Source organism: Porites lutea, chromosome 2 (assembly GCF_958299795.1).
Source record: "Porites lutea chromosome 2, jaPorLute2.1, whole genome shotgun sequence".
NCBI lineage: Eukaryota > Metazoa > Cnidaria > Anthozoa > Scleractinia > Poritidae > Porites > Porites lutea.
Window position 1 is genome coordinate 40,759,411 of NC_133202.1, and position 21,610 is coordinate 40,781,020.

Genomic DNA, 21,610 nt, shown 5'->3' on the forward strand with positions numbered 1-21,610 from the left:
TTCATCCTAAATGTAGATTTGGTTTTTGTCCGAAATTGGGTATTGCGCTACATAAATGAAAACGCGAAACGCTCAGCTGAGTCGATCCTCAACCTATGTATTCACTTTCCTCTGTCTTTCCCAGTTACATCTGGTGCAAGTTAAACAAATTGCTAAAGTAAAACAAATTTCTACTCACCAAACGTTGATTAGAAGGAAAACTCTAAGGTTTCCTCGGAGTTTCTTAAGCCAAAATGTGACTCATCGAATACTGAATAGTTACGAAATACCATGATTTTTATCATTGAGGTAGATGGTTGCGTCATCATAATTCACGAGGTTTTCACGTGCGATTCTACTCAGTGAAACAGTCTTTAACTCCGACAACTTATTTCTTCATGTTTTAAAAGCTATTGCTTCTTAAAAGGCAAGAGCCTTTTTTAAGGCATTGGTTACAAAACGAAACAGGTCTTCATACGTCCAAGTTACTATTTATCATTGTGAAAAGCCAATCTGCATGAGATGTACAGTCACACAGCTGGCACGTGAAAGTGTTGGACTTTGTCCCCTTTCGTGGTTCGTACGTGAGGGAATTCGAGTTATCACACAATAAACTAGTAAACAAAATTATAAAAATAACTCTTGCACACAATTTGCACGTGAAGATGTTGGTCTTTGGCCCTTTTACAATTCGTACGTTAAAAAAAAGGCAAATTGTTTACTACAAAATTTTCTCAAGCGATTTTAAGAAATCACCTCGGCTTCATTACAACATCTGCAATTAAATTATGTTTCATGCAACGTCAAGGTTGATAACCTAACATTTATTAACATTTGTGAGACAGTCTTTAACTCCGACAACTTATTTCTTCATGTTTTAAAAGCTATTGCTTCTTAAAAGACAAGAACCTTTTTTAGGGCATTGGTTACTAAACGAAACAGGTCTTTATACGTTCAAGTCACTATTACTATTGTGAAAAGCCAATCTGCATGAGATGTACAGTCACACAGATGGCACGTGAAAGTGTTGGACTTTGCCCCCTTCCGTGGTTCGTACGTAAGGGAGTTCGAGTTATCCCACAGTAATCGAGTAAACAGAATTATAAAAATAACTCATGCACACGATTTGCATGTGAAGATGTTGGTCTTTGGCCCTTTTACAATTCGTACTTTAAAAAAACGCAAATTGTTTACTACAAAATTTTCTCAAGCGATTTTAAGAAATCACCTCCGCCTTATTACAACATCTGCAATTAAATTATGTTTCATGCAACGTCAAGGTTGATAGCCTAACATTTATTAACTTCCAAGAAAATTATCAAACTGCCGAAATATATCTCTGCTCATATCATGTTACTCCACTCAATAAAGTAGTACCTAATTATTGTGTCAACTAGCTTCTTCCAATTTTATTCCCTAACGCTACTGTTTCTACTTAAGTTTATACGCATCTTTACTAAATAAAATACGTTTCAATAACTATAATGCTTAGTATGCAGGAAGGATGTATCACGTTGTTCACTTATTATTCCTTTTTGTTGTTGTTTTGCCGGAACGAAAAAGGTCTGTTGAACTTTGTAAGCGAGAGAATAATATTTCTACAGCTTGTTTACAGGATTAACAATACTCGGTACAGCTTTTAAAAAAATAAGCTGCTTTTCAAACTTCTAAAACCACATTTCATAGGCCGCATACTTTCGAATTAAAGTCCATATCTAAACATCAATTATTGCTTCACTGGAAGAGCTTTGAAAATATATGATCGTTTATACTCTACCTTGAAGCAGGTGAAACACAACTCATAAATACGTGCGTGGTACCGTTCGCGATAGCCGAATTCGGTCAGAAATGTCTTGAAGTAGCATCCACACTAAAATATGAACCCTTAAACAGCTGCATCACTGTACACAGCGTTTGAATCATGAAGATATTTAATATAATGTTTCCAAACACCTGTAGCCGTAATAAAAGACGAACAAATTGTAAAGAATCAAGATGGCGGTCTTAAAGTGCCCTTGTTCGACCTTTAGCAATGTGATTTTTAAGTAGATGCCAAGATCTCATTGGTTCCTTAGCATCAACTCATAGTACCTTCAACTTTATTGGCTCTTGCAACAAACATCCGAACATTCAAAGTTACAAAGATACAAAGTTACAAAGTTACAAAGATACAAAGATACAAAGCCACAAAGATACATACGCTCACACCACTGACATATGAGCTATTTTTTCAAAATAGCTCAATAAATGCATACATACTTGTATTCTGGGTAGAACGTATTTTGTAGAGCGCTCAATTCATTTAATTGAAGAGCATTGACTATTAATAATCACAGGAGTTCAGGCTTCAGGAGTAATCATTGATCGTTTTTTGCGACAGTGCTGTTTCGTATGGTCCGCGGATGATTATAGGACCGACCACACTCATCAGGCAACTTCAACGATTGCATACATGCACACACTTTGTTATTAAATCCTTTCATTTTCGTGGGTTACAGAAACGATAGGTTTTCGCCCTCACAAATCCTTATATATCGACTGTTACACAACCCCCTGATGCCGATGCTCGCCGATGCTCATATTTCGAGCTTGCGCTACCTGTGGGTAAATTGATTAGGAATATCCTGACTGCACTGTCAATGATCAATGTCTTCGTTTGCATCCGCCTTGGAAAAAAAGGCTGTGTTAAATACGAATTCAGGAACTGGACAACGAATACAACCGAATACAACCCTTGAAACAGTGAAGGAATAAAATGAGACAGTCCAAGTCTCTCTCAATCATGATGATTTACAACCAAGTATTACGTGACAAAAAGAAAGAGCCTGCAATGTTTTGATCAGCGAATTTCCCGCGCCTTCCCCGGCAATTTACATAAATCTTTTAAGACAATTTTCGGTTGTCCAAACTGGAAGAGAGAATGAATAAAAATAAACAAAACATTTCATAGCTAAAAAATAGATATTTAAATTTTTGTTTTTGTCTCCCAAGGCCAAAACTGAGAAACACTAGCCTGTATACAGACACCACCACCCGCCCCCCTCCACTCACCGAATCACCTGATCTTTTGTTACTAAAACTTCCGTGTTTACTTCCTGTTTAAAAGCCACGACATTTATTGTCGATTACTCGTTTAAAAAGGCGTTTATTGTCATTACAATGATAAAAATAACATATTCAAAGCAATTCAAACTAGACAGACTGCAAATTATAGTAGTTGCTAAAAAATATATCTACGTGTCCCAACTGTTCATCAGTAGCATGCCTAAAATGCGTGCAATTCCACAGTTGGTTTCGGCTCCATTAAATCCTATACCAGTTGCAGAACATTTTAGGAGGAGCCACCCACCGTGTGAGCACAGTCGCGGACAACACATATAAGTGAGGAAAATAACGCAAAGCAAAACTAAATGTACACGCAACTTAAATAAATAAATAATGTACGCGCCCAAAATTAAATTGCCCGCGCACGCGTACCAAGATACAACTGAAATAAAAATCCAAGTAATAAATAAACAATGTAAGGATGCGATGGTGCAATTTAAGCGTGGATTGCTAATCTCATCTCCAGCAGGGCTGCGCCATACTTCTCGACGATAAGACCATGGCGATTGACGAATTTATTCGATGAATTCTGGAGTCGATTGGTTTCAAAGCCTTGTTGTCTGAGACGTAATGAAAGTCCGCGGAGTTTATTTATGAAGTCAACTTTGGACGTGCAAATTCTAGCATATCTCACCAGTTGAGATATGTAAACACCGTTAGCTGGATTGGCGAGAATGTTGCTGTCCATATTAGGAACGTTGACAATCCGGAATGCAAAGTCATCTCTCTTATCGTAGATGCTGATACGGAAAGGTGTGGTTACGTCCCCAGTCTTGATATTTGTGTCGAGATAGCTCACATCAGTTGATGATAACTCTTTGTTCGTACTTCCTTTTCTTCTCTTTGCTCCACGAATATCGATTCTTTGGGTTTGTTCTGGTTACACGTTGAGTTCAGATGCATAACATTGCTGAGAAGAGATGTTAGAAGGTTCTGGATGCCATCATGTCTTTGTGAAACAAAACCCTTCTTCTTACACCACAAGTCCCGCTCTTCAAGGGAAACGGGGTTGAGCCACGCGCTTGCACCGTTGTCTCTAGCCTGCAGTGTTGACCTTAGAAAGTCTAGCTGCTACACGGTGCTGTTATTAACTTTGAGGCAACGTATTGCTGTGAGGCTTCAGCTTTCAGGTCTGGTATATATACCCAGAACCCCTTGTGAATAGTTCTTGCAACTCATCAGGGAGCGGTTCCGTCTGACCAAAATGAACTGGAAGGAAAATACCATTGATCGCTTCATCAGTTGGTTCCACCTAGTCTTCAAATGAGTCAATTTTATGCACAAAATATGCAAATTTCGATTTGTGGCCCTTTGCGAAGGCGACGGAGGCGGCATGGGGTTGACTCTTTACGATCTCAGCCAGCAACTCGATGCTTTCGCTCCATCCCCGAACTTTTCCAATACATTATTGGTCTTTGTACTCCTGGGATCCAATGACTGCTCCTAGGTGTCGTTGACCTTCCGTTGTTATTCTGACCTCCTCTCCAAACACCAATTCGGCCTCATCTGCCAGATATTGTGTCTTTACTAACCGGGCTTTACTATCAGCTATCTTTTGGAGCCATTGACTAGGTAGCCACATTTCTTTCCTTCTTGACAAAAAAGCTTGAACCAGTTGTATAACAGTTCAGTTGGGCCGCCTCCCGCAGAGTCATCAGCCAGCCATACTTGCTTAACTTCAGGTATACGCGCTCTTAGGCTCTGAATCAAGATGGATGTGTTGATCGCATACCACCTAGCGCTGGAGGGTCACCCTGTGTTGTCCCTTCCTGGGATAAGACCTCTTCCCCTCCACAGGTGAACAATCTCGAGGGACTTCTGTACGTGTTGATGATATGGACATTTCAGGGCAAGTAATTTGGATATTGCTGGCGTCAACCAACAGGATTCCGTCTGTACCATCATCATCAAAAATCTGGGCCATGGCGTATATATATTTGGCGGCCTCGGCATCCCCACTGTGGCCAGCACAAACCTGCAGGGGACCGGCTGCCAGCTAAATCTCCTTCTTTAAGAAGGTGGATATGGTCTTGCCAATTATTCGCTTCAAAACCTCTCTGACTCCTATTCGAATTCCCGGGTTCTTATCAAGTGGAATAAGCGTGCAGGAAGGGTAGCTTTCCAATAGGGAAGGGCCGGCTAACTTGATTTCACTAGATTTCTGGTCAACGCTTATTTTTATTCATTCTCTCTTCCAGTTTAGACAGCCGAAAATTGTTTAAAATAATCTTGATCGAGAGTGACAGAGATCTTCGGAGAAACTTGTGAAAAAAAATGAAGATAGGAGGAGATAAATATAGTTATAGAGATAAGCAGGACCTTCTGAAAGCCTTTGGGAGGCAAAGAAGTAGATTCTAAACAAATATTGTCTGGTCACGCAGCACACATAATACTTCTGCTAGATTGACGGCGGTAAGTAAAACTAACACTATTCTATTTCTGAGGTTGTAGCCTCAACTTAACAAACGTTTTAGGCGTAATTTCTTTATCGCTATAAGAAAGAATTTCTCATCATTGAATGTTGTTTTTAGATGTGCGAGTTGACGATGTTTTGTGACTGGCGTTATACTGGCGCGATTCAAAGCTTGTCAACAACTGCGCACCATGTGGCCTTGGAATCTCCCCAGGAAATTAAAAACAGCTCGGTCTTGTCATGCATGCATGTCACAGTAAAGACCATAACACTTTTGAATAAAGGACTCATGTATAGTTGAACTTCTATGAACAATAATATCTGATTTTGCAAGAAAATCAAAACGAGGTCACAAATATGACGATTTTGCCCTTCGATATTTTGGTGACATACGTCACTAATCAGTGTGAAATTTTTAATTTTCTCACAAAATCTCGAACGTTTTAAGCATGCATTAAACTCCTCAATTATTATTCTTGTATAACGGGCTGGAAAGTGTCGGTTTAGTAACTTCAGCAGCCGTTAATTGCTGAATTATTGGACAGGTGAAGTGGAAATAAGCTTGATTTAGGGGCAGTTTTCAAGTGGTATCTGACGCCTAAAAAAGGAAGAGCCCAGAAATGTTTTTTATGTTTGTTATAGACCAAATGTTTGGTAAACAGAGAATAGCAAAATTATTGTCATAGCTTTCTGGCAAGGAGAGATATTTGATCTCAAAAATGGAATGGCTAAAAAGGTGGTCCCATATTCAAGGCCGGTGATTGACAAGCTGTCAATCAAATTGACTAAAACTTACATCCTTGCATTGGTCAAAGATGTATCAACATATATACAAACCCTCACAGTCAAAGGTTAAAAGCAGTTGTCCTAAGGGCTTTCTACTTTTGCCTGTTATTAATGTACTTTTACTTTTACTTTTGTTGTTGTTGTTGGTGTTGTTTATCGGTAAAAAATCTAATTAAACCAGTTGGGTGGGCTATCTCCCACCGTAAAGATCCAAACTGTGAACCAGTTTGTCATTTTGAGTTTTGGGGTAGACCCTTTAAACTGGCCAAGTTTCATTGAAATCGGAGAGATAGCATGTAGCATGTAGCACACCTGCCTGATGCACGCACGGACTCACTCTTAAGTCGTCTATTAATAGCAGCTTTAGAAGATGTAGAAGTCATTGAAAACCGATGACAAACAAGAGGATGAGTAGCTAGAGCTTCTAGAGTCAAAAATTTGACTCAATTTTGTTTTGTTGCCCAAATACTCGGTTATAAGACACACCCCGAAATTACAACAGATTTAGAGCTATCAAGCGAACTTTAGTTGAAAAAATGCTGCGCCTTACCAAAAAAATCGGTAATTTTATGAATGAACAAACTCAAAACAATAGACAAAGAAGCCGTTTCTTTTTTCGTTCTTTTCTTTTTATTCGAAGTTACAAAAGGTAATCCTTTAAAGTAATAGTCGCGTAACACTATCTGGTTCGTGGATCCGTTCTCGCAAGTAAAATCGGCTGAGCAGTCAGCACATGGCAAAATTGAACACAAAATCCCACAGGTACCCCAAGCTCACGAGTGAGAATCGTTGTTGCGTAACAGAAATATTATAAGCCGTTTTGTATAGGGATTTAAGCAATCGTTATTGAGGGCATTAAATTAATAGAAATAAAAATACGTCGAAACTTCCTACCTTGTCTTGTTTGTGGCATGTTCTTAGCATTTCTGGTCGTTTCAGCGCGATTTTAGCGAGTTTTAGTTCTGCCGTTGCTCTTTTAAGAGCCATTTTGTTGAAAATCACCCTCGAAGACCCAGGGGCGGTGAGTCGGGCCGGGAGAAAAGGCGCGACAAAAGTTTTCAAACACAGGCGGAAAAGCCCCTGGGTACCGACTCTCACCGGACCATTTCCAAACGGTCAAGTGAATAATGGCTCCTGATTGGGCACAAAAAATGGTTTGTATTATTGTGCCCAATCGGCGAACAGCATCTCCTGAGTTCTTTTCGTGAGTTCGTACACGACGGCTATTGACTCGATCACGGCTTGTCTAGCTCATGCACCAAAAATCTTTCAGTTTGATATAAACGCTACATTTCAAAATACTGGTAGTCTTTACACTAGAGCCTAAATAAGCTAAGAAATATTTCAAGACAAGCAAATTTTAAATTCTTCAAGTAAAAGAAAGCTTCACACAACCTATCTTTTTTACCTCAGGTTTTCCCACGCAACGTAATTAAGATTGATTTACATGCTTCGCCTTTCTCAAAGCTTGGAAACCGCAAGTTCGCTAAGTCGGTTTTAAGGATGGTTTTCAAGTCGCTTGAAACTTTCTTCAGTCGTTTCAACTTTCCGACTTTAATGAGATGCAAAGTAAAGTTTCTTGAGATTTTGCTTAGGTCTTCACACACGCATTTTTGGTAAAGTAAAACTTAGCAGCTCTTACGTCTTATGCACCTATCAATGTAAATCCCGTGAGGGGGGAGTGCGGGCAAGGGGCGGGCTTTTGATCGTGCGAAGCGATCCGGGGTCGGGACATTTGACTTTGACCGACAGAAGCCTGGTATCAATTCAGAAGCGGTTACCAAGTCCGTCCCTCCAGGCTTTCTGAAAGTCACGCTGTTGGAGAAAGGTATTAAGTGTTCGTTTGTTTTAATCACCATAATCCGATACTTTAAACTGTCATCTAAACAGATAATGTCTATTTTGAGAAAGGTTTTATCTTCAAGTTCCCATCTGATTGTAAAACTCGATTGAAATCGAATTCCACCATGAAAGTCAGAGGATTTTTTGCGGGTCACACGGGGCTTTTTTGACACTTTTGATCGACCTTTCGTTTCCCACCCTGGGGAATTTGATCCAAAAATTTCAAAATTTGTCAAATCCCCCCCCCCCCCCCACGGGGTTTACATTGATAGGTGCATTACTTAACAGCCTAGTGTAAAGACAACCACTGTCTACACGAAAACTAAAGACGCTTTTCCAAAAATACAAGCTTGAGCTTACAACAGATATTCACGCTTGCATCGATCACGCATTCGTAAATATTAGGGAGTTTAATATGCCATGACAGCTGACAACCACGAAAACGTCGTGTGAAGAGTGAACTCACATTTTTTCAGTCCCTATCGTGATTATTCCAACTCACTTACTTTGTCAAATGCAAATCTTCTGGAGCTGAATTTCTATCAACCATATCCAAGTTCATAAAGAGAAAGAAAATTTTGTCATTGCTTGTTTACGTCCTTCACAAAACGTGAAATTAGGCATTTTCACGTGGTAGTCGTGCAGTGACGGCAAAGAAATATACAAAAAAGCGTGATACACGTGCAAAGCTATTTCTTTGCAACTTTCTCGTCGCCGCTTCATCTTAAACTTCCTATTATTTACGATACATTGTGATCCGTCAGAAACAGAATATTCTCAGTGCAAATTGAATTGCTCCTGCTGATAGCATCCGAAACGTTTTTCGACTCATTGGTACTTCCTTCGTTTCTGGTTAAGAAAGGTTGGTGGACGAACCGGACAACTGTGGTGAGATTATAGCCGTCGTGTACGAACTCACGCAAAGAACTCAGGAGAAACTGTTCGCCGATTGGGCACAATAATACAAAGCATTTTTTGTGCCCAATCAGGAACCAGCATTCTCTTGACCGTTTGGAAATGGTCCGGTGAGAGTCGGTACCCAGGGGCTCTTCCGCCCATGCTTGAAAACTTTCGTCGCGCCTTTTAACCCGGCCCGACTGACTGCCCCTGGGTCTCCGAGGATGGTTGAAAATCGGATATCCTTCACTAATCATTTGTAGAATAATAAATAACTTTCTTTTATTTCACAACGCTCAACTCGTTAGTACTGTTAAACAATAAAAATGGAATGCTTTTGACTTAAAATTATAAAAGGAATTTTATTTGGTGTTTGGGATTTATTACAAAATTCATTCGATTCGGGAATTATCTATAGGTAAAGGAAAATATCATAAAAAAAAAAAACAATTTGACATATTTTACTTGGTGTTCAACTCCTACGCATTAACACTGATCAAATGACATCCTCTCCCGAAATGAGAAAATGATTTCTGTTGACTCATTCTCCTTGGTCTTGTTGAAGGAAAATGTTGATCAAAGAGTTACGTTAGCCACTTGTGGCATTTGCTACGATATATGTTTGTAGATGAGTTGTTGTAAGTGGTCTTGTTAATTAATCCTAGTAAGTTATTTGGCAACTCATAGTTTTGGCTTATAAGTTTAAATGATGATCGATAGAAAGTTTCTCCTGACATGAATTCAGTGTGAGAAAAGTGTCCCAAGTGTCTCCCAAGTTATTACGACCTTGATTTATTTACTCTGAATACATTTTTAGATAGAAGCTCCGACTCCAACACTTTTTACTCTAATACAAGATGTAAATACTTCTCTCCACATAGGTTTTGTGATCAAAAAAGTAAGTTTGCTACTAATCCCTATCCAGATTCTAATATTTCGTTTATGCACACAAATATCCGCAGCCTAAAACGTAATTTAGAAAATTTTCAAACTCATTTATTAGATGAACTAGATTTTCATTTTAATATCATAGGCGTAACAGAAACAAGAATAAACAGCTCGACTGAGAGCTTAGATTTTAATCCTTCGATTTTGCATTATAATTTTGAATACCTGCCAACGCCTCTTTCAGTTGGAGGTGTAGGCATGTATATTGATGAGCGATTTCAATATCAAACAATAGAGAGGTGTGCCCTTCGCCTCATGTTTTTTGGTGATTATAAAGCTCACGCAGTACCCTTTTTCATTTCATCCAGTCTACTACCTCTAGATCTTCTTTACTTCAAGTCAGTTGCCGTCTTAATGTATGACGTCTCAAATAACACATCGCCACCTCAAATAAGTAATTTATTTAATTACCAACATAATATTCATTCACATAACACAAGATCATCAACAAGAGGCAACTTCTTTCTCGAATACTCTAGATTAGACAAGCTAAACATGTCTTTTTCAAGAAACGGTGTTAGAGTCTGGAATAACCTATCTAATGAAATTCGTCAAATGCCTAAAGTGAAATTTAAACGCAACATTCACAATATGCTCCTTCAGAAACTCTCGGAGGCGAATGAGTATATTGATCTATTGGATTTGAATATGTCTTGAAAACTAAACTCAGTTCATTCTATTAGCTTTCTATCTACATTATCCTTCCGGCTTCCCATGTAATCTGCCTTATTTCTCCTGAGAATCTTCGTTATTAATACTAGTCAGTATTCAGTATTCACCTTATTTTAGTGTATTGTACGATAATAATTAATTTTACTTAGTATTGTAATCGTATTGTATTGTAATTGTAATTATTCACTTTGTATTTAGTATTCAGCTTATTTTAATGTATTGTGCGATAATAATTAATTCTATTTAGTATTGTAATTGTATTGTAATTATATTGTAATTGTAATTATTCACTTTGTATTTAGTATTCAGCTTATTTTAATGTATTGTACGATAATAATTAATTCTACTTAGTATTTTAATTGTATTGTTATTGTAATTATTCTACTTAGTGTCAAGCCACTGCTCGCCTCGAATAGCTATAGCTAACTGCGAGCAGTGGTACATCATATTTTGTATTTTCTCAATTTTTCTTAATAAACTTGAAACTTGAACTTGAACTTGAACTTGTCCCATTTTAGTACGTCTCTACAGTAATACAAATATGTTTAATTTAAGTTCCACAAAAGGAACAAAGCCTTATTTACACTAAGAATTAAACAATTTGACATTTTTGTCCTCAACTTCACCTTTTATCAGTCTTTTTCAGGAAAAGACTAGCGTCTTTATTTTTAATCATTTATTTTTATTTTCTCGCACTCTCAACCGAATTCATGTCAGTCGATAGTTTCTACGTAGAATAAAATATATTCAAATTAAAAAGAGCGAGATATCTCCTATTTTTCTAGGTGCTAACTGAGTATACATATATTGTTATAATTTCTACTTTTGACCACGTACTGTATTTCTAATTAGGATACTCGATTTTGCGAACACATTATCAGTTAATTTATGGAAACTATTAACCAATCATTTTCGACAAGAAGCTTAACACCTCTTGAATTTTCAACAGCAACTAATTAACTTCTGAACCGTAATTTTAATCGTTTATGTTGTTATTGTCAAAAATTCATGTCATTAAGTTCTTTGTAGTTTTTATATTGCTCTCCTTATTTTATACTGACTGGACAACCAATCCTCAAATCATTTTGACAAAGTATACATCGCGGAGGTCTAATGCAAATTAGTCCGCTGTAACCAATCAGAGTAGACTTACGTCAGCATTAGTCTATTTTAAGTAGCTGGTTGATCGGTTGATATAAAAAAGGGGAACAGAGAGAATAGAGAGAAAATGGTAACTCACAAGCAGCAAGTGAATAAAAGTTCTGTGTCAAAGAAGTTGTGTTCTTGGTTTTGTTGAAGGGCTTCAGCTAGTCCCACGGTCGGAAACGTTTTTTAACAGTACTTAAAAACACTGTTTTGGAAAGTTCAAGTAAACGTCGACTGGTCTGTTTAAGACTAGAACCAACGTACGTAGCCGGTTGGATTATGACATTTCATTTTTTTATCCGCACTCTTTCCCCCCACTCCTCCTTTTACGTCGCTCCGCCGCGACTGCTTAGGTTTCCAAATATGGTAAAAGTGAATATTCACGAGCATTGAACGCGAGTTACACGTTTCAACCGTTATCACTTATGAGTCTCTGATACCATATAATATCTATACTGCAGGCAAAAGCCTTCAATCTATAGATGAAGAAGAAATTTATCAAGACTGTCACTTGGTGTAAAAATATGTGAATTTCAAAAGGGGCCATAACAATAGTGTCACCCTCCTCCTCCTCCTCCTCCGCCCAGCTTCACCGCACGACTTTAACCCGCGGTCAAACGAAAGCAATTAAAATAAATAATAAATTTGTGAAAGCTGAGTAAAGTGCTTCAAAGCTTCAGTTGCTACTACTCTAAGTTAGCACGAATTTCAGTCGTCTCCTCGAGTCCAAAAAATCCCGAGCCGAGACGCCTAAATCCAACCTCGTTTCCAGGTTTCTCTCTCTTGAGAACCTGGAAACGAAACTAGTTACGTCACTACACGAAAAGGATTGACGCCATTATTCAATATCATCACTCATTGAAATACTCATGATTTTACAATTGAAAAAGGGCACTATTTGGATAACATAAGTACGTGTAATCAAATGGTGACGAGTGAAATTATTCCCTAATTTCACGAGTATACCATTTGATTACCTATTAATATCATGGGTGACGAATTACGTTAGCAATCGAGGATTTTTGACTTATTTATCCTGGATCGTATCGATCGATCGTGAACTCCACTCTCTCAAACGTTTAGAGCTAAAATTTGGCTTAAGTTTTCAGAATTTTTCGACAGAATACCTCTAAGAATCCTTCTTTTTACGCCCTGACATCTTCATTCATGACATTTTGAAACTTCCTCGCCATCTTGAAACGGAGACGTACGGCAGGTTGCCATGGCAATTTAGTAATTTCACATGTGAAATTACAAATTAACGCTGAAATTTCGCGCCAAAATTAAGGAGTAATTCCTCACCTATGATATTACCGCCGTTATGAATCAGTTGTTTAATCGTAACGAATTTTTTAACCTCCGGGATTTATTATCCCGTTAGTCCGGTCTTACAACCAGCAGTGACTTGGGTAGGGTCGTGAAACTGGAATGTACCCTTTCAAAGGCGGGTGACCCTATTCGGCAGAATGGCGGACTGACGGAATGACGGAACGAAATGGCAGAATGCATGGAATATTCTAAATTACTTTTTTCTAAGTTTGCGAGCGGGCGGAATCCTCCAAATCCTGCAATCTGATTGGTTCCAAGAGCGGGCGGTTTTCGGACAAAACATCTAAAGGGCGAATCAAGCAAGTCAGCCAGGAAAACCGCTATTAAAGTAAAGCAAAGCAGGTGGCTCCTGACGTCCCTTCACTAGCTTTTTAGCCTACGCTGTAAGTACTGCAGTCTTGCTCTTATGCACCGTTTATTCGACATTTTTCGTCTGTTTGTAGGTTTGTTTTCCATTTTTGCTGTCTGAATCTAGATTCTGCCGTTTTTCATTGAATTTTTCTTCGCTAGTTTTCTGCTTTTCCAGCAGTCAGTTATCGCCGTCTTTATTTCTTTGTTTATATAATTATTTAGTTACCCACATCGCCTTTCTTTTATTCGAATTCACTTCAAAACCCTAAGATTGGTATGTGTCATTAGCTCTTTTATAAAGCCTTTGTGCATTTTTTATAATTATTCCGCTCGATTGAATTATCTTTGCTGTATTTTCTTTCCTGTGGCTTTTAAGTTCGTCAATTCTTTTATCCTTGTTTGACACTCAGATTATGAATTGTCTACCAAGACACAAAAACCTTTCTTTATTCTAAAAAGAGCTTCATTGTGATAATATAAGTGACAAGTTAAAAATCATGTTGTAATGTTTGTTTTGGTTTGCAATCGATCGCGCGCTTTGAATAACATCAACAAGAACGCGCCCTTCTTCAACACACATAGGTTGGAGGCTGAAGTAAAATTTTCCTGAAAATTTTAAATCTTAGTAGGAAAGGCATATGAAGGAGAGTCGGTCTGAGTACAGACCTCGGGCACAGTTTCTCCCAACACGGACCTCCCAGCCGGTGAATAACATATATATACGGAATATACTAAAACACGGAATTTACAGAATAATCTAAAACAAAAGACGGAATATACGGAATATTTAAAAACCCAGAATAAGAGAAAAATCTTTTTAAAAGAATATACATGTATACAGTCGACTCTCATAACTCGAACCCTTGCTCTGACTCGAAACTCATGCGAACTCGAAGTAATACTAACTCTTGTTTCTCTTCAGATCATTTCTATATAATTTTACCCTCCATAACTCGAACCATGTTTTAAGAGCGTGACAAGAAAAAAAAACTAGACTTACCGTAATGACTCAATTTAGCGCCAGGGGCGCTTATTTACTTTCCCAGTGGTGCCTTAAGGGAGGGCGCTTATTCGGGACAGGGCGTTTATTTCTTTTTTGAGAAACAACCGAATGTTCAAAAGAAACTTTAATATTTATATAAAAACGAACAATAACAGAAACTGTAACAGTAACAAATACTGACGGTGAATGTTCAGTTAACGTGAGAGATTTACCTTGAAGCTCATAATAAACTTGTTGGGCACGTGCCGATGGAACTTTCCTTCCTTATATTCATCTTTCTTAAAAAAGTCCGCAGTAAGAACAAGGTGCAAGTCAAGGTGACTGGATCAAGGAGACTGGAAAACTGACCTGTTGCCACTGGATCCTAATTTCGTACCCAGATCTCACTCTGTTTTACACTGAAAAGTGTGCCGTGGGAGATCTGGGTACGAGATTAACTGGATCCTTCCTCGCCAGAACGACCAGCCGAGCAATCGCCACAAAATTTGAAGAAGAGATCATTTGTTTGAAGAATTTATGCACTCACATGGACATATGTGACATTACCGTTCGATTGTGAGCAATTAAAGGAAGATGAACCTCGGTTGATAGGGGCGCTTAGCAGAATGGGGGCGCTTATTAACAAAAACACATTCAAAGGGGGCGCTTATTCGAAAAGGTGCGCTTCTTGGAAGGAGGGTGCTAAATCGAATCATTACGGTTTTGGAGGCCATCCTAACTGGTAGGTAACCTTGTGAAAATATACAGCGTTGTGTGTAAAAAAATTTTTCTTCCTGCCGACTAAACTTTCCCATGAAAAATTGCAGACAAATGTCTGGAAAATCTAAAGCAAGCGACTTGACAAAGTCAGGCACAGGTGCGGCCGCAATTAATTGTTAATACAGTCCTTTGCAGTGAAGCTTAAGTTTACATTTTTTTTCCGAACAGCCGTTTTATGAAAATTATCCGGCATTAGACCCTTCACCCGTCAAGATGGCTTTCAAAACCGTTATATTAAAGGTCAGTAGTGTACGGCAGTACGAAAATTGAATTCTTAATATTTCAAAACAACCTTGTGTTCATTGCCTCTGCTTTTTTGTCAGTCCAGTTCAAATCAAATACAGAATGTTCTGTAAATTCCGTATTTTATCATATTCCGTATATTCCATATATTCCGTATTTTAGGATATTCCATTCTGTCCGTCATTCCGTCATTCCTCCATTCCTCCAAATAGGGTCACCCTTCATGGAGCATGTGGAATTTGCGAAATTTCAAAGCAGAATGTTTAATTTGTTGAATGAAAGAGCCCCCTGTCGCCGAAGCCCGGAGGGTACTAAACAGGGTAATAAAATTGAGGTGTTATCCTAAACCATAAACAGTGTTTAAACAGGATCAGGGTTTCAAATCCTCAGCGGCTCACCTTTACCCAAATATTGGTCGAGCACCACTGCCCGGTCTTTCCTTGTCGCGGACATTCGCAAGAGTACATCTGAACCGACTTAATACGCAACTGGCTATATACGCATCAATAAATTCCTGCTATTGAAAACAAACCTTTCATAGATTTCATTCATCTCCCCAGTAGCCTTTCTGGTCAAGTTTCTCCATAACTTTAGACAGATTATTATTATCTTCGGTTTTCGAACGAAAGCCCAATCAACACTCAATTGCAAGGCACTGAATCAACTGAATTCTCATCTTCGGTCTATGCTGAGTCGCTCTTATTTACATGTTACATTGTGGCCTCTTCCAATCCCGTTCAATGGCTAGGAAGCTTTAAAATTACCTTGAAAATCCGCCCGATTCCACCATGATTTAAGTATGTGATTCATACTCACGCTTATTCATCACACTCACACCAAGGGCACACGACGAAATCAACCCCGAAATACGACAACATTCAGAATGGTTCACCCTATTTCAAAATTGATATCGTACGATAATAAAGTCGTTGCCTTAGCTAGTTAAAGTTTACAGTATTTAATTCACGGGGCTAGGCGAAAAGTATGACTATTTGGCTGAGGCATAAGTTGTTTTCAAGTAGTCTCGGGAGACACAAATGACAATGAGGAAATGAACAAATGCTGGTGGACAAACAAAACGAGCTAATGAGCGATCTTTTGTTTACCGTCCACCAGCAATTGGCAGCGATGATGTAACGTGTTTATGTTCTTTATGTTCTTATGATTTTCGCTATACTAAGAAGTCTGATGATGTTATTTTTCCCGCTTTCAAGGACCTAGGGTTTAAAAATGACAGAACACTCTACTGAAAGGACTGTAGTCAGTGTGCCATGCACTTAAGAGTGTTTCGTTGGAACAGTCGTTTTCTAAAAATTCATCAGTACCGTTGGGGCTAGCGCTTTGCATCAGGCTTACCACGTCTTAGAGAGAGATGACCTTCTCGTTTAGGGACTCGAAGATAATGACTGAGAAAAGCAGGGGCCAAGAAGATGTCTGTTAGAGACATGGTCATACATACGCAATGATATAATTACAGATAAGAGATTTCAAATGGATGCGCCGTCTGTCTCTAAATTAAGTACAAAATCAACGAAATTTCAACTTACGTCCTCACTACTAGTAACCGATCACTGTCATCTGCGGGCGGCATCTACACCTAGACGTCGAATAAACTGTTCAGTTCTGTAGACGGTAAAATTCACTGAATGAATATTTAAAGATCACTAGGTGAAGTCCCCGGGAAAAATCCCGTGGACGCAATTACTCAAGTGTTTACTAAAACGGAGAGTGAGGAACGGGAGAAGCGGGAACCGGGAACCGGGAGTGGGGAACGAGAACGGAAGTCTGGGAACGAATAGTCAGCGGTAACCTCCACAAAAAATCCAAAATGGCCGATAAGGATCAGGGGGAGGGTGCGTGGGGTCCGGACCCCTACCCCTTTCAAACCTGACGATTGGTTTGAGACTGAAATTCTTACTCGACAGGATCGTACATCACATTTAAACTGACTGATTTTTTTTTTTAAATGAAACGCTCATTGTATTTTGCCACTAAACTAAATTCCAGTGATATCACCTTCAAAAATTTAATTGCTTTTGGGTACCTCCTATGATCTGTTCGCCTCTGCTCGCAAAGCGGTATTTCCAGCACGTCGACTGCCGGGGTTCACAGATTGAGAAACACGAGGTCATCTCTGCTTTCTTAGCTGGTCGACAATTATGTATCCTTTACGAGTAGAATTCAAGTATACGGTAACGGGCCAAGGAGTATTTATAACCTGCAACCTTGAATGGTGGGAGGGGTGATGGGGGAGAAGTAATGCGGAGGTAATAACTTCATGACATTTTTGTTCTCTTTTCGTTTTACTAAACATATCTGTAGGAAACAAAATATGCTCCAACAGCAGTTGAAGAAGCTAGTCAGGACAAAACTCTCAAAGCACAGCCATATATGGAAATCACGCGAATCTATACTGAGTCTAGTCCACAAAGCAATGAGCTACTTTTGTTTGACGCGTTTCGTAGGGTTTGGGCGTGAATACATGCTGATAAAATAATGTAGATCAAAGCAGCCAGGTGTATTTCCTCCACCGTAAAACGTTCATTGGTAGTGGAACTCCTTCCTAGCGCCTTTTCAAGCCCAAATTAAAACATCTTGGCCTTGAGATAAAACTGTAAGTCTAATAATATTATAATAACAAAACTGTGAGGAGAAATAAGTGCAAATTGTGTTATTCAAAATGATAATTTTTAAAATATGGATCAGGTTATTAGATCAATAAAAGGCAACTTTAAACATATTAACGTGTAATTTGGCAGGAATATCAACCATACCTTGCTCTTAAGGAGTCAGTTGTTTAAAGCAAATGGCTATGCTGTGGTTTTAGTATACTATAACCTTGGTTTAAATTTTGTTTCCCTTTGTTTTATGGTCATATGAATTTTCATGAGTTCAAAACAAAGGGAATAAAATTAAAACATAGGATAAACGTGAACGAACCACAACTGAGCTGCAGTGTTAAGTGTTGCAAGTATACATGAGGGAAGTACTTTGGTTGGAAGGTACTTTCTAAAGGTTAGCTGTCAAAATATGAAGTATACATGAAGTATATTTCCTCTGTTTAGCCCTCTGGATGCTTTTTTTTTCTAGGGAGACTCCTTTAATGTTTTTGAAGAGGGGAGCTTCGCTTCTCTTTAATGAACATATTTTACTGTGGAGAAAAAAATATTTCAAGCTCAATGTAAAGCTGAATGTGTCAATGACTTACAGCAGTTGGTCAAGCTTTTTTATTAGCTTGATTCAGTAATATTGCAGTGCACCTATCACCAATGTTACAGAGGTTGGCAGCTTATAAGAAGGTGGTTGATTAGCCTTCAGGAAAGCTTTCCGTAGTTTTGAAAATAACAACAACGCTCTAAGTAGCGTTGAGTCTCGCTTGCTTGGAGCCCATGGGGCTTGGAGATAAGTTTTGTTGCCAAAGGCGGTGGTGCTGTAGGGACTGATTTACACTCAAAACATTGAACGATGACTTTTATCAGTATAAATATATATATATAGCTTCTATGTAGCGAACAAGATACGGCTCGGTACAGTTTTTGTTGCATGCATTTTATCACAGTACCCCTGGGATAAAACGTTTCATTTTCCAGGAAAATTTCACTTTCTCGTCAAAACAATGACTGACTCAGTCAGACTCAGAGTAGTTTATTGAAATTTAGTGCTCAGTACAGTAAACCGGGTTTTATATTCTGTGAAATTTATCTACAGTCTGCGGCCCTCAATGACATCACCACAGTCCACAATTTATTTAATATTTATTTTATTTCAAGTTTTTTTTAACCGATCCTGGATCCCTGATCCACGATCCACGATCCTCGATCCTAATTTTCCAGGAAACCTCGAAGTTTTGCTCATTAAGATTGTTCTTTTTTTCCGACCACTGAAATAATCACTTGTTCTAAAATAATCAACGCTTTCAAGCGATACAATTCGTGGACAGACCTGTTCCGGAAAAGCTCGATATGGGATTTCTATTCTATGGACACGAAGTGCTGCAAGTAGAATGGGTGATCAAGTCAAGTACACAGCTACCCTTATAAACATCCGTGACACATTCGTAACGTCAGACGGGTAGTTGAAGTAATTGCTTCTAGTAGTAGCGGAAGGTTAAATTATTGATATCTCATATATTTATAAAGTGCAACGCGACGTCACATCTCAACAACTACGAAAATCTATCAATTAAGAAAAATACAACAAAGTGAATCTATTTAACCGTAGGGTTCCAGTAATTGCGATAAATATTCTGAGAAACGTAGCGTCTCAATACACCACAATAATATTTTCTAATCCAGCTAGGGGTATTTACTTTTTAATACACGTGCATAATTACACGAAAATCAAGGGCTTGGGAAAATTACATCATTGCCAAAAATGTGTTCAACTTACATGCGTCATTTCAGTCATCGCCGAAAATAAGCCGCATGCATCACAGGACGCGCAAGCTCGAAATATGAGCATCGGGGAGCATCGGCATCGTTGCGTAACATTCAAAATATAAGGATTTGTATGGGAAAAAAAATATCGTTTCTGTAACCTACGATAATGAAAGGATTTCAATAAAAAACAGCTTACCTTACTTAAAATGTGTGTTACGTCTCTCCTGTGTGGTCCACGGGCCAATTTATGGCCGTTTTATGGGTTTTTATGTAAACGGTTTTCTCTCTATATCATGCACCTTTATATAGGCCGATTTATGGCCGTTTTATGGGTTTTTATGTAAACGGTTTTCTCTCTATATAAAGGTTTACCTTTTATGTAAACGGTTTTCTCTCTATATAAAGGGTTACCTTTAGTATAGAGAGAAGACAGTTTACATAGAAACGGCAATAAAACGGCCATAAATCGGCCCGTGGACCACACAGGAGAGATGTAACACACATTTTAAGTAAGGATTAGGTTACAGAAACGATAGCTTTTTTCCCCATACAAATCCTTATATTTTGAATGTTACGCAACAATGCCGATGCTCATATTTCGAGCTTGGGCTACCTGGGCATGCATGCTCATCACAAGACTCATTTGCATAAAACGAAGGTCGTCACGATTCTTATCCTCAGTTTCCACGGTCTCCGCTAGGAACGCGTGACCTACAATCCCGAGGGGGGGGGGGGGGGGGGGGGGGGCACTTGGGTATTTTTTCGGTGGGTATGTGCGGCCCGGGACTCCAAATTTGCACCCCGTTCTAAAAAAAATTTCCCCTAAAATTGATACCCCGTCCTAGAATTCGCCCTAAAACTGATACCCCGTTGTAGAAATGGCCGGGCCAATTTTTTATACTCCGTTCAAGAAAGTCTGTAAATTGAAATATTATATCCCGTTCTAGAAAACGCCTCTGAAATGGATACCCCGTTCTAAATCAGGAGCTTCAAAATCACGACCCCGTTGGGCGGCACATACCCGTATAGGTAATGTATGGGAGTACCCCCTCCCCCCCCCCCCCCGGCCTACAATCCAGGGAAGACCGACGAAAGAAAAGAAAGAACGCTTGCATTTTTAGAGTCTGGCTCTTCTAAAGCAAGCTCGACTAACAAGAACTCTCTTAGTAGCGTTGAGTCTCGCTTGCTCTGAGATAAATTTTATCGTCAGCTGCTGCTGTTATGCTACTTTTTCGTCTGGAATGCAAAACGAGTGTTAAATGTCATAGTGTAAATACTTAAAACTTAAAATTTGCAAGGAGAGACAGGCCGCACATCTTAGGTTCACATAGCCTGCGAACAGCAGACATATTTCTCTGGAGAGAAGCGACGACCGGAAATACGTCTGCTGTTCGCAGGCTAACGGTTCTCTGCATATTGATATCGCTCCAGTGAGGAGAACTCTTTCAAGGATTTACACTAAAACATTGAACGATGATTTTTATCCGAGTATAAATATATATAACTTCTTCACCATGCAAGATCCACAACAGAGCAAAACATGAAAAGGGGTTAATGACTAAATAAAGAAATACCTACAGCAAATATAATTTCACTTTAGGAATTTGTTAGATTCCCAGCTTTCATACAAATCCTCAGACTCTAAGATATTGAAGAGACTCATTTGAATGTTTTTGATCTTACAAATGACACCAGACACTCCTCTTGAATCCATTGTTTTAGCTCATTTCGTTACTTTTCAGTTTGCAGTGAAATAGT

General features: G+C 38.8%; 1 protein-coding gene across 2 annotated transcripts in view; it reads right to left on the reverse strand.

The window, feature by feature from the left end:
• LOC140928627 (small ribosomal subunit protein eS24-like) overlaps positions 1–21,610 on the reverse strand; it is a 391,602-nt gene that overhangs the window by 117,143 nt on the left and 252,849 nt on the right. The window lies entirely within an intron of this gene.